Here is a 17336-nt window from a genome sequence, read left to right as displayed (position 1 = left end):
GTTAACTGTAATGAAAATATACCTTTCTGGTAAGGGCGCGGAAAAATGCCATTTTCCGGACGTCTAATGAAATTCGGAGTCTAACAACGAAAAGTATACCGTTCACACGCGTTCCGAAAAGCGTTTATATTTTGGGACAGTGTAATTGCTATTTTTATGAGTGCACATCAATGTGTTATACTAGAATTTCCTCATGGTTTTTAAATCTACCTCTCAAAAATTTGAAAATTCAAGCCAACACATGAAGCTACCACACGAGTCTAAATGCTACTTTGGTCTTTCTCAAACTGTTTGCAAGTTGCGGCTCTTGAAATCGCTGATATGTATATGTAAAATTTTTAGGCGAATGTAATATACTAGGTGTTCTATTTAAAGAATGTACGTTAATGCGCCCTTCCATTTTTTTTACATCAAACTGAGTTAAAGGTAATTTTAAGTAATTTTGTGACGACGCTGAATCCAGGCACTCATCGGCGTGCCAGGAAGTCGAAGAGTAATCTAGAGTGAATAAAGTTCAATTTATCCACTCTTTGGTAATTTTCCATCTCAATAATCGAGATGCTCTGACGTGTTAATTTTTTCCCTACACTGCACTGTTTTGTTACACTTAAGTATTAACCAATTTTCAGTCTATGTCAATTTAATCATAGTTTGATTGAATGAATTTATCATGTCGTTACTGGCCTATATTTAGCTTTTCGGTTTAATGCAGAGGCAGAACATGCCATGCTTTTAGACGACACCACATCACGTCACTCACCATCTCACGCCACTAAGCATAACTTTGGTTTGATATTCAGATGTGGAAATTGAAATTTTGTGTCATCCTAATCCATTGTCCCCACGAGCAGAATAAGAGAATAGAATAAGAAAGCAAAGCAAAAATCACATAAATTAGGGTAAACAAACTCCCAAAGGGATTTTTGTTTAACAAGAAAGAACGCGAAAGAGGTTAAGATGTGTGGAGAATGTTGCTTTCCAAAGCAAAAGTGAGGATGATTAGAGATCCTTAAAGAATTCGTCTTTGTATTTCATTTTGAGGAAGTCGAAAAAACTGAATGGGGATCCGCATTATTTCAAAAATTTATTAATGCTGCACGTTCGTAAATTGAGCCACATCGCAGGTGGTTTGAAAAACAAAAAAAATGAAATTAAGAAGAGATCCTTGTTTAAACATATTCAGCCTAATTCAGTGTCTATATTAAAAATTCCCCGTCTATTTGGAACCAAACTTTGCTTAGGTTGGTCCCTGTAACTAATAAAAGCCAGAAATGCCCCTCAAAGGAGCCATACCTTAAAATATGCCCGCAAAGTTTGTAATGAATTTTTTGAGTTCGGACCCGCTTTCGGCGCAGGGCCCCGAGGTCATCCATCAAGGCCCCTTTGGACCACCTCACACTAAAGACCGCCGCCCGCCACCCTTAGAAAGGGGGAAAACGGCCTCCCAACACCCCCTCCTCATCCTTCTTTTCGGCCTCGAATTATGCGGGGGAGAAACCGGCCTGCATGGGGTGGAATACATTAAAAAGTATGGAGGCGCAGGGGGGCGAAGCAGCTTCGGATCTCTCGCCAGAAACCGGATTCGACGTTGACGAAATGGGGTCAATATATTATGCGGGTGGTTTTCGGGGGAAGCATAAATCTTATACAGTAAATTGCTCGGAATGGGGAGGTTTATTTAACGTTAGGCCTGATGCGGAAAGAAAAATTAACCCTCCTGGTTATGCACGTACTTCTACACGCCTTCTTTTGCCAATCGATATTCATAATTCCTAGGCCTACGATACACATTTCTCTTTTTTGTCGAACTCTATTATTAATGAGTCTTCTAACGAGCATTGACAGAACTAATATGACAACAATAATCGATGTATGACAATAGCATTGTCACTTAGGATACTCCGATGGAGTTTTTCGAGATTTCAGAGTTCAGGGAACCGTTGCAGGACGATGAAATATCTGGACAGTGTTTGGGAAACGCTCTCATTCCTCATATGCTTAAACTGGATACTTGAAATATGACTAACCCTACAGTCCAATGTCATGAAGCAATTAAGCATTACTAGAATCTTGGGCTTCAAAGTCTAATAGGCTGATTCATTAATAGCGTATTTGCACCAAGACAATGCCGTTATTCTTAAATTATACATGCGTTAGAAGATGAGATACATATCTTCGTACCACCCTGTAGCGGCTACCAAAAAGGTGTATAATATTATCTGAACGAATCTAAACTGAAGCGATTTAAACACTTCACCATGGGACCATGAAATTCATGATTTGGTGTCTAGAAGACATAATACTAGACAATTTTAATAGATAGATACAATAATGAGTGCTTTTATTTTAATCAAAATACAACTCCCCCCAAATCCGGGAAATTTAGCTTGAATATAGCACACTCTGAAAATTACTTAGTACTTGAATTCATTTAAAGACACTTCTGAGGAGTAATGGGGTGGCAATTAATAATTACTGCATATTGATTGCGTGTCGATTTCTCGAGATCCCGCGGCGGGAATCTACATTTCATACCGTTTCCAATTTCAAATCAATTCAATATAAACAATAATCTTTTTAATTATACTTCTAAAAATTTAAAAAAAAACCTGAACAACACTTATCTAAATCGAGTTAATTTGAGAATATTAGTGACCGCCATACCGGGAGCATTGTTACAGTTATTCCCGGACGTAGAGGAAATGGGCTGACAGTCTCATTCTGGGAGGCTATTAACTTGCTCCACAGACATTGTTAATGTAAATGTATCTTTGGAGCATTGACAGTGACCAATTGCCTCATTCCGCCGAAAAATTCATTATCCCTCACGAAATTGGAAACTCTCCCGACTACCTACTTTCCAGGGCCCGCTCGAATAAATTGTTCCCATTGTAGTCTTTAATTAATACTCGAGAGCCCGGGCCCAATCTACGGAATCGCCTCGTATTATTCCCTTATCAAATTAATTATATTCTATAAAATTTGAACAAGGCAACTGCGCAGGATAATTGCCCCTGAAGGGTGGGACTGGACTGCTTCCATTTACTCGCTACGATCTGAATTAGAGTGTTTAACTTCCATTTTGTCAATCCAGCTTAGCCCAAAGAAGCACGTATCCGCTATGGAATTATAACCTGAACTATCTATGAATCTATGAAGTTACCCTTGTAACTGTTAGACTGAATGCGGGTAGCGTTTTAACGGTGCTGAGCCCCATTACTTTCGCCATAAACATTAAGTAACAATATCCGGAGCATATTTACCTCATCCTCAAGTTTTTATCGATTCGGGGTGGGTTATTGCGTTACATTATTCATTTTTGTTAATCCGGACGACCCGTCAGAGCGCTTTTATTTCACCGACAGCGTCTATTGTCATTATCACGAAAGATGAGATCAGCATATCTGCATCGTTTGGGACGACAAGACACTTTCTGATGTTCCCTCCGTAATTAATCGCATGGCAATTTTAATCAACGTCGCCAAAGGACGTTTCTGTTTTAGCCCTCAGAATTGGAAACAAATAGTTTTTTTCTTCTAATTTTATGATAGAGAGTAGGGTGTGTGTTTAACATCTGTTGAGAGCAACGTTTGCTCTCAACGTTGCAAGATTTTGTGATGAATAATAAGAATCATGCGTCAATTTTTCAGTGCGTAATTCAGGTAACGCACAAAAGAAAAAAATACCTCTATTTCAGTTTTCAGTTCTCACCTGAGTGGATAATCGGTGTATAATAACGGTTGAAGGGCTTTTCCGTCTTCGCATTTGTAAATGTCTTGATACTAGTAAGGAAAAATTGCGTTTTGAGCATGGGCATTCGACATCACATGACGTTAATATAGAACACGAATTATTGGACACCAATAAACCACAATGATCAGAAGCGATTTCAGTTCGCTGTTGCTACCTATTTTATGATGAATTTATTTCATCTCTCCGTATTGCAATTCAAATTAGTTCAGATTAATACAAAAAATCATAAATTAAGATATAATGGACATAGCACAGCTTTCTTTCGAGGCCTCAATCCTATTTAAATTAAAAAAAAGTGAGAACCAACAGTGAACACGCTGATTTGCTCCAATAGAATGCGGCTGTATTTCCTACTACCGATTTCATGTTGTATTGCCTCCCTGTATAAGCTACGTATGACTCAAGCTACGCATGACTTAAGCTGCGCGTCGCTCTAGCTACGTATGAGTCAAGCTGCGCATCGCTCTAGCTACGTATTTCTCAAGCTCAGTGCATACAAATTTAGAGCCGATTTTGAACAACCGATCAGCTTTCTCGTGTCGAGGAAGATCATGGAGGTAGTGGATACGAAAAGGGCCGTGCTGTTCTCAAATTGTTGAACTCTTTTATTTTCCAAGGGTGTATTCGATATCTTCGAGTCTCGGGATTCTTAGACTTTCTTCACAACTAAAGAATTTCCACGAACTTTATGTTCGCTTGGGTTGTTCTACTAGTCTCAGCTCTACTGTTTCTTCAAGGGAGTTATTATCTAGCGATGATGTCAGGGAAGTCTTGTATTATTTGACAGGAGGAATGGATGCCTTGTGTCTATTCAGAATGGTGTCCTTCTTTTTGTATTTCTTCCAATTAATTTGCCCTCCAACAAAATTCATTCTGCATTCATTAATTTTTCTGGGCATATGCAGGGCGCATGAGTATTAGCGTTTAGGAAATGTAAAGGATGTAAAGGATTTCTGTGATAATCCTATGAAAATTTCGATGCTGAGCAGTAACAAGTTTATAATCGGTGATAAATTGTGAATCGTAAACCGATAAAGACTACAAAGTACACATTCCCGTAGACACCTCGACAACAATAAATAGCGACCGATTACTCCCAGAAGCGATCTCTTTAAACAAAAGAATATCCCTTCCCATTTTTAACTTTAATGTCTCCACATTAAAGGACATGTTCCCATTCTGGTCCGCAACGCAATAAATAGTCGCCGGCTTTTATCCTGCGAGGATAAAACCAACTTTCTGTATTGGCCCAAAGCACCGGGCATAAAGTGCATTTTTCTAACTTTGTCCGCCTTTCCAGGGAATAGCAAGTAATTTAAATGCACGTAAGGCTAAGAGGGGCGTTATTTTTCCTATTTTCCAGAGATTAAAGCAATATTTTACGGGGTCCGCTGCTAAAATTAAAGTTTTTGTTCCAGGTTTTTTGGACGTGCAGAAACTGTCCTTATCTCGCAGTCAGGAATTTATGTCGCGCATTTTGTCGCATTTAAAATGGTTTTATGGAATATTTACGGCACCGGTGGTCGGTTTTTAAACTGCTTTAATATAGAAATAAGGGCCTAGGTTAAATACTGCGAGCGAAATAGTAGTCCAATTAAGCCATTCATAACTTATAATATCAACAATATTTAGAATATCATGAAAGCATGGGACATCTTCTACCTGCAGTGTTTTATTGCCAATCAGCTTTGGAATCATAAAAACGTCACATAAAATCGATTTGATAGATTAAAACACGGGTATGGTGCGATCGGTTTTTATCTATCGGGGGAAATTTGTAGACTATCTAAGGCCGCACCATTAACAGATTATAAATGATGTAAAACCGACGTATTGTTTGACTGTTGCGGTTAAAGTTACAGGCTTGGGCCCTTTTAACTCATTTAGAATCAAATTATTAACATATTTGCAAACCTAAGCATGACGTAAGTGCGAACACATTGATGTAATTTTGGTTCAACTTTGGTCGACACTATAATATATACGGAAACGGTATTTTTTGTAAAGCTGCTAGTGTTTTAATAACTTGATGTTAAGTTTGTTAGCTTCGCATTAGGCGTACGGTACCTCAATGGACCAGCAAACAAGTCACGATTAGTTCTAGTTAGAAATGAAAGTTAAATTAAATTGCCAAAACCAAGCTTGAGTTCCCGGTCTGCAAAAATGGTAATATAGTGTGGAAGTGGTTGGATGAAGTTCGGGGTTATTTGGGTCGATTCTGTTTAATTTGTGATGATTTAGGGTAAAATCAGTTGAAAACGCAAATTAATCTTTAAATGATATACACTCAGTGACATTAGAAGTGTTACACCCACTAGGAATCATTTTTCAGAATTGATGTTTTGGCAACAGAACGACTATATAGAAAACAGGCTATGATATCATGATCAACATTTTATCTGTGGAATTATGTGTAAAAAAAAGTTTTATCTCTTAGTTTTTTGTAAAGACAACGGTTTATGCGAGCTGCTTAGTACAGATGTTTTTAGTTCTTATGCCTCCGTCTACTTGTGCAAAATGCCTAGAGTCCGAGGACATCAACAATATCACCATCTTAGCGATTTTGACTGGGGGATTTAAATCCCATTGAACATGTGTGGGATATGATAGGGAGAAAATTGCCCACTTTACCCCATCCTCCACAGTCTCTGGCACAGTTAATCTACGAAGTTGCTTAGACCGAGGTACCGCAAGCAAACATCGATCATCTAATTTTGTTGATGCCTTGACGTGTGTAGGAGTGTACTCATCTACGGGGTCGTTAAACACATTTTTTTTTCAGATTATATGTTAATATTGTTTGCAAAGTTTATCGTTTCATTCTGGACGTAAGACTACCCAATTGCCAAAACATCAATTCTAAAAAATTATTCCTACTGGGTGTAACACTTCTAATGTCACTGAGCATATTAGTGCCCAAAGGAAAAGGTCTTTTCACTGCTTTGTAAAATCTGGTGTAGGAACTATAGAAATTAGTCAATTATAACATAAAATACAATATGCTCTAAGCCTCATCAAGCGTAGGAAACTTTTTTTGAAAGAACAGGGCATAAGTTGAATCAATCGACCCATATTGCAGTTTGAGAAATTGATTCAAATTCGAACCAATCTTCGACGGCATCTTTTGCCCAGTTTTGGGAACGATGTTAAGGTCTAACGAAATCATCTTAGAGATTTCTTGCTTATAGCTAAGATACTAACTTTTTTTTTTATTTAACTGGAAAATTTGCGCTTTCGGTTCTAAATTTATCTAACTCAGGCTCGATCTGCAAAACGTTACTTTCCGGTCTTGTAACGTAAGTAACTTTTCCGCTCAGATAAGTTCTCATATTCTAACTGTGGAAATGACAGATAGAGTTTAGATAGACATGAATTTTCTTAATCATTCCTTTAGGAATGTTAGGTAGTGAAAAAATTTTAAAAGTGGGCATTACCCGTTTTGTGGAATGGTGTAAAACGATTAATCTCAGGGTTTTCGTAACAATTAAATTAAACTAGAGATTAAATTTTAAGTCAGTTTTATAATTCTAAGTCAAACAAATATCAAGTCTAAACTCTGGAATTGTTCAATTAGAACTTAAAATTCCTTACTAAAAATGTTATAAAATAGGCCGTTACTTCTGCCATTTCATGAGAAAGTTAACTGTGAAATGGTTGACATTGAAATATTTTTTTGATACACCATATTTCATTGGCATAATATACAGGTAAACGAAGAACAACAAAATCTGCCACGGCAAAAGGATTTTTTCTACGACCATATACAAAAAACAGCCTTCATCATACTTTACCTTAATCGAAAACGCCGTTTTCATTCCTAGAAAGAGAATGTCCCATAACGTTAACTTTCACCTCTAGAGATAAAAGTTTGACAGCGACTCGTGAACGCAGCCCGTCATTCATGGGAGTATTGTTGGAAGTTGATTATTGACTATTTTGTTGATGTTGTGTATATTTGGCTGCCTATGATAAAATCGCACACTATGGAGGCACCGTGCGTTCGACTGCGGTTCGAGATGTTATTATCAATTAAATTGTTTAATAATTTAACTACCATTTATATTATGCATGATCGTGGGAAGTATAATGTTTTACTGGATAAAAATTATTTTTTGTAATTCGCAAACTTTACAGAAAATGATAACAAAGAATAAAAACCGAGACAGTTTTGGTGTTCATATTAAGATCAAGGCCGCAAAATCAACACTTTACTTATCTCTGGAATAATATGGAATGTAGGATTTTGGAAAGGAGAAGTTGATGGAGACAATGACGTGAAAAATGATATACTTGCTGAAAAAAGAGATACTTACATGGCGTCCCAGGTTTTATAATCAAGAGTTCGGAAATGGTTAGCAAAGAATATTTTGTGATCGGTTGGTCATATAAAAGTAGGTCCCATATTTTTCGTTTATGAATTACAGAATAACAACATCAAAAAAATAACAATAATACTTTTTTAATTTTCGAACTTTCAAAGCGCTTGAAATTTAAGTTCTATAATATCCATGATTTTTTGTGATATCTGTGCTACATCTATGATTGATGTTCACATCTGAAATGCAACCGGCCCAAGGGCAATAAATCACAAAAATCCAGTTTACGGCGGAACGCTAACAGGTACGGAAAAATGTCAAGGAGCACTTTTGGTCGACAATTAAATGTTTAATCTCATGAATATCATTTTTATTTTTTCGATACATATTTGTTTTTTTATCGAATTACTACTACTCAATACCTCTATCTCCACCACTGGCGAACTTGGTCACTCGATAGTGGTTATTTGTGTTATACCTCATGAGAGCATTCTGTGTACCAAATTTGGTTTGGAATACTTTAACGGTTTGGAATTAAAAAAATAAAAAGAATATTATTTTGAAAACTTTTATCACCCTATAGCTTAAAAATCATGACAATTAGGACATGTGTTCATATATGGAACTTTCCTTAAAATTTCTTTTGCTATCCATTCCTAAATTTCTGACTATAAAATATGGGTTGCCCTGTATATGTATGGGAATTAGACGACTCTTCAATAACGTGTTCTCCTAGGACTTCACCCTTAGTTGGCTGTTGTCCAATACAATATGAATGTGGACTCATTTTGTCAAATTTATTGAACGTTTCGGTTATGGGACTACTAAATTCGTTTCCATTAATTTTTTTAGGTCATGTTGTGTAACTTGTCGCGTACGCCAGTGGCTTATCTGGACAGGTTAATTCAAGGTCGAACCTGCCAACTCCTGCAATTTTTAAGATTCTGAAGCTTTGCAGAGCCAGTTGATGTGAACGAATTGAATACTGAAATAATACAATATGGAATCTTAAGGTGACATATCTTATCAATCCAACTTCTAAGAATTCTCTTAATTCTAGCTTCTTACGTCTTACTGCTTACTTTACTAAACCTCCAATGCAAACTTTTACGCCTTTTAACGTTCAATCAGGTCACCATGCTACTAAAAATGCACCGGAAATAAAAATGCGGTAAAAGCCCCCGGTATAAGTAGCAATAATTCACTGAAAGCCACAACACCTGACTTTCGAAAACCTGGGATGAGCATACATTCAGGTCCAGAAATCCGTCCATATCGCAGGACGAATGGCGCGATTTTTCATTGAGGAACTTAAGTTTTTCCCTCCTTTAAATCAACACATTATCCGGCTTAGACTAACCGAGTCGGCCTTGGTTCGAGGGGGCCAAACTCGCTCCAGTGGCGTCGCCCCACACCCCGAAACCAGGCCTTGATTTATAGGGTTGGAAATTCGCGCGCGGTAAAACTCTAAAGTCTCCTTAATGAGATGCGGTGCTGCGAACTTTTTCCAGCCAATGAGAACGAGGGAGGCGGCGCCCTTAGCGCCGGGGTGGGGGAAGCGGCCCTCTTGATCCGGCTTTAAAAATACATTCGAGTTCGAATGGCCGCTTCTCCGAAACTCCGGGTTTTTAGTGCCGGAGCCCCGTTTTTGCGGGAAGAAGATGCGACGGGGCTCCGGTTTTTGCGGTGGACACTCTCTCTGTTTAAACTGGGCAGCTTGGATCTGTTTTCTAAAGGATTTTCGGCTCTTTGTCTCGTCTTATTTACGGCTTTGACCGGAGGGGTTGTAAATTGTTAATTGCACAAAAAAGGGACTGCTTTTCAGAGGCCCGGTTTTTCCTTTGAAGCTGATATCATTAGTCAAATTACCCTCTTATTGCAAAGGCACGTTAAACAAAAAAAAATTGTGATGCGAGGAATGAAACCCGAACGCATTTCTAGCCAGATGGTTTTCTACACCAATTGGCGAATGTCTCTTCGTACTTCACTTAATTACTTTGAGAGAAAGTGATAAAGTTTCTTTTCCACACGCACTTGCAAACTTCCAAGTAATCCATTACAGCACGGGAGCTGTAATATTTATTTACGCTACAAGATTGGAAAATGGTGTTTTGCCGGCCGAGTCAAATATATTCCAATAAATTTGGAAGTTTAGAGAGGCCTGTTAAGCACATTTTCGGTCGCATGACATGCAATATTTTTTTACACCTGAAGTTGGCTATTTTATATTTGATTTTATAATACATTGAGATAAATATTAAACATGTTTCTAAAGACATTGTAACTATTCAAAGGTTCACGCCATTATTCACAGACAGAAGAATCGGAAAAACAAAATAACAGGGCTGGGAAAATGGCTTTGCCGATCCTTTATGTCAACTTTCCAGTCTTAACTGGCAACAAACTACTTTCAGGTAGAAAAATTGAACAGAAAGTGCATATCTTCTAGCTTTTCGCAAAAAAATTCCATATGCGAAACGAGATGGAATCGGCTTAGGGCGCTTGCATGGCTACTCTCAACGCGGATGTATGTATGTATCATCCATATTATGTGTTTGTATTTGTCATGCAGTGAGTCATGAAATTTCGATATTTTTCCATAACATTAGTTGCATCGATAGATCGATGTCGATTGCTACTTTATTGAGCGAGCACAAAGGTGACACATCTCGCTCTCCTTTCGTATATAAATAATTATTACGGTACCCAGAATTATCCTTAGTTTCGAATTAGTTATTCGAATTAGGCACTTAATAAGTCCTTCATTAAATGAACCGAAGCCAGAACAAAAAAAGGGACTTTTTAGTAGATAAACCGCCAAGCAAGATTAAGCGCCCAAGCCCATTAGCGATGTTTCTACATACAAATTTTAATAAAAGCAAATTTCAAAGCGGCCGATCTAATTAGACGCCACAATGGGAATTCCGACAGAGCACTTTCCCGAAAGGGGTCATACGATTTTATGTCCCCATCCCGAACAAATACGGCCATTTTGTTTCCCCGAAACGGGCCCTACAAATTGTCCAAAGGGCCTTCCGTCCCTGCTGTTTCTGCTGCTTGCACTATTGCCTTTAGTGCCTTTTCGGACGGATAAAATTTTATTGCCTTTGAAATTCTAGGGCTTTTATAGAGGTTTGAGACGGGGGAAAGCAGCATTATTTTCATGCAGTTTTGCACTTTTCGTAAGATCGAAAATTGACTTTTTATATTCGTTTACCATTTTGGGCAAAGTACTTAGGTAAAAAACTTCTTTACAAAATATACGAAGGAAAGACGGATCAAATCGATATCAAAAGATGTAAGAGAATTATGAAAATTACCCCTGATAAACATTCCAGGATGAGTGATATTGGAGAATATATGCATATATGGGAATCTCCGTTATTGGATGAGTTTCTAGGTCGGTTAAATTGAAGTAAAATATTTTAAAACCCAGTAAAATGGGCTTTTAAAATTCGATAAATTCCGACTAGTTCCAAAATATCTTTTATTTGATGCAATAATTAAAACCTATTGACTCTATAACAATTCACTTTGTTGTCCTCTACGGCAGATTACTATAAGTTGTAAAATGTCATGTTTGGAAACAAGTAGGACATTGATTTGTACATTTTCATTTTCAAGAAATCCTTACGTCTGCAAATAAAAAGTCAAAATTGACTCTACAAATATCTGACATAACAAATTTCTTCCTTACCTTCTTTATACTTATGGTCTATGAAGTAGTAATTCGCTCCAAATTGGAAGGAAATTCCATTCTATATAATATCGATAATACCAGGACGAAATCTAATGTGCAGTTTTTCAACGCTCTAAAATACCGTTTTATTTACTAAAGATTTAATAGCTATTTCTGTATCCGATTGACAAATAATTTAAGGTTTGAAGGGAGTTGCAGAAGAGTTGAGAACGAGCAATAGGTGAAGCTTGGAGAGCCCTGCTAAACACATTTATATATATTCGTGTGACGGACAATATTTTTTACTACAAACTTTTTTATATTCTATATTTTATTTAACAATTAAATAACACGAATATGTTACATTAACAAAGAAAAAGCAGATATTTTTTAGTATTAAAATCCCTTAGGTCTAATTTCCAGCATAACGTTACTACCAGATAGATAAATTTTAAAGAAAGTACAGATTTTTAATGTCGGAAAATTCATCTACAAATATTCTGCACGTACCTACTATATTTACTATTAAAAACACGTAATAAATATGATGTTACAAGATAAGACAAACTAGTTCAAAATTTCTAGCGATTTCTGACCACGTAGCTGAATTTCGTTTAGTAGATTTTTTTCAAGTTTTTAATCGTTCGAAGATTCTATTATTTGAATGAATTCGTTCTTGGTCCTTCTAAAACGTTATATTGGACTGAGTTTTGAGTACGAGGACTTGGAACTATGAATGTGTGTCCTTCATTTTGATGGTCCATACAGATATGATGATGTCTTAAAGTGAAAATGCAGAAATAAGACCATAGCACAGAACCATGATCTTTGATCATCTTAGAGTGTGAAGTACGTCACAACGAATTCTTATTTTATCAAGGAATCTTATAAATTTTTTTATTCTGATGCTTGAGAGATCCCTGACCATTAATTTTTGGTTTTGCGACTTCTTAAATCTCGGGCCAGGAAGTAATAATAAAATTACAATTAATCCAACTGACGATTAGCGGTTTTTATCCAGAAACAAAATAGCATTTGTATCGATGTTATTTAGAACAAAAAAAAAATAATTGACCATTCCCATGCATTGACGACCGCCACAATAAAAACTAACAATCATTAATTCGGACTGTTTTTGTTTTGGTGAGCTGTGTGTTCATTATGGGGCCTGAAAAGTTTTCGAAATGGCCAGAACCCGCTTTGAATGGGGTCCCCGTATAGCAAATTTTCAATTGCAAACCCTACACGCAGTGGGGCCGAACAATTGGCATTGTTAACAGCGATCCGGTCCGACTTAAATAAATTCGGTGCAATATATTGCAGGATTGCATTTCGCCCCCGGTAGGGCAGTGGACATATTTTTTGCATTGTCCGGCGCTTGGCCATAAATAATGAAACTCTTTAACAAAGTGCGCCTGCCAGGCCTGCAAAGGGATGTCCTATGTCTGTCCTTTTTGCTCGCCCTGGTTTGTCCATTAGTATTCCGCTCGAAACTGCGGCTAATCATTTAACAAGTTCCTCTATGCATTTTTATAAAAAAATGTCAGACTCACGGGGTATAACTAAATGGCCTAAAAGTCATTATCGGTTCGAATTTATTCTCTGCTGTTTCTATCAGATTGATTTAGGGACTTCTCTTTATTCTATTTTATTGTATTTGGGGCATTGTAAATTGCATCAACGTGAAAACAGTTTCGTAGTACGTGGACAGTGATTTGTGAAACCTCTGTAGTCAAAACGCACCGAAGTGTTCCCTGTCATCTATCATTTGTCATTTGCCATTTGTCATTTGTCATTTGCCATCTGTTATTTGGGACTACCAGGCACACACTGACGCATATGCAAAAGATTTAATAAGTTGTGTAATAAGTGACAAGTCAGATGACAGATAGGGACAAGGCACGCATGACACTATCCTTTCCTTTTTTCGGACTACTGAATTCAGTGTTCCACAACTATGCCGTTTGGGTCTTGGAAAGAGTAAGACATATCATACTCGTATTGTTTTAGGTTCAACGTTCCATATTTGGCTGGGTTTCAATTCCCGAAATATTCGCAATACAATAGATATTACATTTTTTCATAGTTACAACATTGAAATTAGAGCATTTTGTATAGGTTTTATCGTCAATATATTCGATATTTCGTAATTTGTAACAGTCCATCAGTAGAGCGTAAGTGTAAATAAGGCATTATCAGAAAGTAACTGTTCAAGACTGTCACTGTTCTGTCACTTAGAAATTTGGATTGTGCTTTGTGTGTAATTACCCAAACTTCTGTTCTTCTGTAGTAATGAACCGATTAAACCGATTAAATATTCAGACCGAAAACGACATCTTAGACACTTACTTTCAAACAAAATGATTCTTTTGGTTTGTGCGGTTTGCCATTGACATTTACTAAGATTTGATCTGAGTTACTTAGATACACGAGATTAAAATTTCAGGTTTTTTTAAGATTTCACTGCAGAACTGCTTTAGATTTCTGAAGTCATCTCTCTTTTTACAACTCCAATTTTTTTGCATTACGCTACTAGCGGCTTAGTTTTGTCGTCGACAAGAACTAAGCGGTCGATAGTCCAATTTCTTGTTTATTTACAAAATTTTTTGTCTCTTGTTTTTTTTCTTATCTTTAACAGTTTTCAAGTTACATATTAAAATAGCAAGCAATGCAGTAATTTTTTCCATTGATTAAACTAGTCCACCTGTTCGTCGGGTTGGTTTGTGAATACGCGAATTTTTAAGGTAAATTGGGGTGCTTTCAATATTATTTTCACAAATAGACCCGATAGAGTTACAGTTACGAAAAAAAATTACAGGCAGGAAGGTGTCTAAATTGCATAAATAATTAGATTTTTGGGCATTGAGAAACCACTAGCTCACCATAAACAACTTTGAAGTGAAAAAAGGAACTGACCCCAGAAAAAGAACCGCCCTCTAGATTTTAACAACGATTTTTAAACTGTATAGGTGAAGATTCTAAATATGATATCTCAAAAACTGAAGCTGTTTGGAAAGAAAATTTTATAAAAAATTGAAATATTAACACCCTGCATCTCAATAATGAAATGTTTACGACTTTTTGTTTAAACGAAGAATCATCTTATTTTAATCGACGAAATCGCCTTCCATAATATTTTCTGCTTTTTTAGAACACCCTGTATACCATTAAATGCCCCCGAACGATTAATAAATATCTTACAGGTAAAGACCTACATTTGTATTTTTTTGCAGCAGGTATCAATTAATATATCAACGTCAAAGAAAAATGAAATTTTAGCAATAGTTCTTAAAGAGGTGTCGCTTCGGTCATGATCTCCAGGATAAGTTATAAAAAAATGCGAGAAATAGTGAACACCACGTATGACACCAATTTTCCTTATTCTGGAAATATTCCAGTAAATAGCATTCATGCTTCAAAATAACCAGATAATTTTGCATTCAAGCGTGTGTATCAGAGAATGTTTTGAGGTTTGATAATACTTTCCAAACTTGCCGTTTGAATTTGACACAAGCCGCGCTTAAATATGTTTTTGCTTTCCAGTTATGTGTCTCCAAAGTTAGACTAAAAATTAGCATTATACAGTTGATTCTAACCAGGAGTTTAGATACTCATTGTGGTATAAAAATGTTAATGAAAATGTAAATCCCAACAGAAGTGAAAATCAAGGTAAACTAGGTTACAAATGAAATAGAAAATGCCAATAATGAGGTGCAAATCCATGAAGGAGATTAGATAGTGAAAGTGATGGTGAGTACTGATAGAGATTCTACAGATATAGAAGAAAATTCAGAAAAAAATTAATAAGAAATGCCAGGTTAATAATTGAGGATGACAGACAGTTGAAGATCCTAAAAACCATAAAAATGCCATAAAACCTAAAAAATAGAACGCAAGAAATTACATAGCCATCAAAAGTTGCAGCTGCTGTTTTTTATTTCAAACGTCTGCTTAGTCAGCGTGAAAATGCTTAAATTTTCTCTAATTTGACGGACTTTGCAACTCTTACGGTTTACGAGATCCCAATAATCCCAGTGATAAAAGATATCTAAATCCGAAACATATTCATGATTTTTTTGTCATATTTTTCATACGCTTCCTCCACGAATAACCACCCAATATAAGACACTTTAAGTAACTTCATCTAATTGTTGAATTAAAATTCCTATTTTCATAAAAAAATCCGATTTGTATCATATTGATCCTGATAACTGATGGTGTTAGCTAATGATCAAGACTCATGGAAATGTAATTTAAAGAACATTCATTCAAAAATAAGTACCTTCAAGACAGGTATCAAACTAGCCCCACATCTCTCGTATCTCGAAAACTATAAGATATCATCTACCAAAGTTGTACAAGCAGACGATCATTTCGAGGTATTTTTGAGTCCAGCTGCAAATTTTCTGTTTTTTAATCCATCGATCAAATTGTGTGTGATGAAGAAATGTAGTCTGGGGAACTTTTGCGCCTTTGAATAAGGACTAGAAATTTATAATCCTCAATTATTAGTATTCAAATCATGAAGATTGATCAATGTAATATATATGTATCTCGGAAACCAAAAGAGATATAGATTACAATTATTCACATTCATTGAACTTGCGTGTAATATTTAGGTGCAAATGAATGTTATTATTTATAGGAATTGACATTTCGAATCCTGCTTCCTGTTTTGTATTATGTTATATGAAACTGTTATCGAACCACTGTGAAAAAATATAAAATATATAAAAAAGAACTAAGAAAATACTCATGTGGTGCGCCACTCAATTATTTATTTATATTTGAAGTCTAACATATTGCGGAAGAAAACTGTTACACAGGGGCAAAAAACTAGAAAACAGTAGTGGCTCCTTTATAGGGCCAATTAGTCTATCATCCTCCTCTCCCTCCAAAATATTTGAAAAAATAAGCAGGAAATTGCCGCATGTTTTACGTATTATCTTTTAATCTATCGATAATATAACAGTTAAATAATTCACTATTTCTTAATTCGTCTTAAAATACGTCACTGATATACTTTATTTAACGAAGGCATGCGCGTAACACGGTGTTGGCTAGGCATTTTGACTTCACATCTTTCAAAGTAGAGCAGAAAGCTTTCATACGACAGGATATGCTTTTAAATTACAATTATTAGCCGTAATCTCGGTCAACAGCCATCTCGTCGCGTCGTCTGCGATCGCACGCAGCCTGGCGCCTTGTAGTATTTTTTTTTCGTCACATATTGCACTGCGAATACCCTCGTATGATAGTTCAGAGGTGCATTTCTCTGAACCCGTTTCCCGTGTTCAACTATTTGTCTTATTTTCGGGAATATTCGGAAATAAACATTTTCTAAAAAAAGTTCTAGCCATTTATTTGCAGACCTTCATCTATAACCGTGTGAAGGTTTCTGAAGCTAGACACTTTTATATTGGACATGCATAGGTTCTGTATTTGTCTATATAAGTCTGAATCTGAAATCCCTTTCTACAACGTGGTGCACAAGTAATCGCATGCATACCACCCTTACTAGATGTGTTGAAATCTAAATACGGCTTCTTTCATAATTCAACTGAGGCCGCTCCTGTCTTCCCACCTCT

The 17336-nt window shown here is 36.4% G+C and overlaps 2 protein-coding genes across 5 annotated transcripts in view; both read left to right on the top strand.

Annotated features, from left to right (window-relative positions):
- The window catches only part of pros (prospero), a 161254-nt gene that overhangs the window by 29113 nt on the left and 114805 nt on the right, over positions 1-17336 (top strand). The gene's annotated exons all lie outside the window — the stretch shown is intronic.
- LOC136411134 (tRNA N(3)-methylcytidine methyltransferase METTL6) overlaps positions 1-17336 on the top strand; it is a 192083-nt gene that overhangs the window by 129161 nt on the left and 45586 nt on the right. The window lies entirely within an intron of this gene.

This window comes from Euwallacea similis, chromosome 9, assembly GCF_039881205.1.
Source record: "Euwallacea similis isolate ESF13 chromosome 9, ESF131.1, whole genome shotgun sequence".
Lineage (NCBI taxonomy): Eukaryota > Metazoa > Arthropoda > Insecta > Coleoptera > Curculionidae > Euwallacea > Euwallacea similis.
This window is presented reverse-complemented; position numbering and strand designations above follow the sequence as displayed.